We start from the raw sequence: 1,609 nt of genomic DNA, 5'->3' as shown, positions 1-1,609 counted from the left end.
CCAACGAACTACTCCTTCGTATACGCGAGAGAAGCAAAGCGAAGCAATTGAATGGAAGGCCGTTGGCTCTAGCGAAAGAGCATTGTGGAGTTTTTTCTTCTATTATTAGCTGGAACAAATTCAATCCATTACTGAACTGAACTCGCTTGTTGTAGAGCGAAGCAAACATGAGTTGGATATACAATTACGTTCCGTCTCTTCTTTGTCCTCTTGTCCTCAAACACGCGCGCGTTGCATCGATTATTAAATGTAACCGACGGATTATTAAACCAACTAAGATTAAACGGCTGGTTTCCATCATCCTTCTGGATGCCCTCGATCAATCCATAAGACAATCTCAGCCAGCAACCACTAAACTTCTTGTTTGTATTCATACATCTCGAGGTTTTTTACTTTTAAGAGAGATGCCCACTGTCAATGGCCAGCGGAGCAACCATCCGACGATCCTTGACCGAGCACCCATCTAGCTGCCTCCGACGTCGACAACGTCTAGCTCCTTAATGGCTCCCGGCCAAAACACTAGTAGACTGTTAATGGGGGGCACTCCCAGCCACACGTCTTCGCGCGGACAGCCTCATCCGTCCGGGTATATAAGGGGCTCCGTCCCCAAGCCTCCTTTCCCCCATTAACATCACCGGAGCCACCACAGCTTCGGATCCCTCCAGCACCTGCTCCTTTCCCCCAATCAATCGCCACGGCGGCTGCCGTGCTCAGGGCCCAGTTGAAGACCCTTGTCACATGCATGCTCGCCACGGTCATTCCACCGTCAACCCCCTACTAAACATGTGTGGTTGCTGGCTGACTATGCCTTTAGCTTCTCATGAAATGGTCCATCTAGGGTATGGTGGATGAGTATTTCCAGTACTTGCAGTCGATGGATGAGGATGGCAGCTCAGGCCCAGGCTTGGTCCCTGAGGTCATCAACCTCTTTATCGCCAACACCAACAGGATCCTCAACGACATCGCCGGCCTGCTGTCCGCCCCCAAGACCCCCTTCTTTCCATCTGCTTTCGTCATGTCATCTTGGGTACTTATTTCGTCTGCTCTGCTTTCCGATACCCAGGAACCAGCCCATGGACTTCAACAAGGTCGACGACCTGGTGCATCAGCTCAAGGGGTGCAGCTGCAGGTGATGATGCTAAAACATTTCTTTGTCGAACCCATTTATAACTGTATGTTGTTCTCAACCGCATCCAAGGAAAGTGAGAGCACCAGCGCCAAGTCTAGGACTTGAACCCTCATGGGATGGGCTGGGTAATACCACTATTTTCCTAACCATCCAACCACATGTTGGTTAGCGTATACATGTTCTAATATGGTTCTATGTTGATTGATCACTAGACTATGCGTGGTCAGGCTCAAACCAAAATGTTAAACTGGAAATTTGATTTATAATTGTTTGTTTGTTAACTTACAATCATATCTAATGGCTATAAGAATTTGGTTTATTAATTTTACGGTCATATGTTTCTAATTATTGTGGTAATTTTTAGTCTATGTATCTTTTTTGGGAAACCTGACAAATACTTTGATATATAATAGAAGATAGATGTGGCTCCTTTCAAAATCAATGTGCTCCCTTGGGGTATCAATGTGTTGCCTTGCTAAT

General features: G+C 46.6%; 1 pseudogene; it reads left to right on the top strand.

Annotated features, from left to right (window-relative positions):
• Positions 1-500: 500 nt before the first annotated feature.
• LOC123153915 (histidine-containing phosphotransfer protein 2-like) lies at positions 501-1,133 on the top strand (annotated as a pseudogene).
• Positions 1,134-1,609: the final 476 nt, after the last annotated feature.

The sequence above is a fragment of the Triticum aestivum genome, chromosome 7A (genome assembly GCF_018294505.1).
Source record: "Triticum aestivum cultivar Chinese Spring chromosome 7A, IWGSC CS RefSeq v2.1, whole genome shotgun sequence".
In the NCBI taxonomy this organism is placed as follows: domain Eukaryota; kingdom Viridiplantae; phylum Streptophyta; class Magnoliopsida; order Poales; family Poaceae; genus Triticum; species Triticum aestivum.
This window is presented reverse-complemented; position numbering and strand designations above follow the sequence as displayed.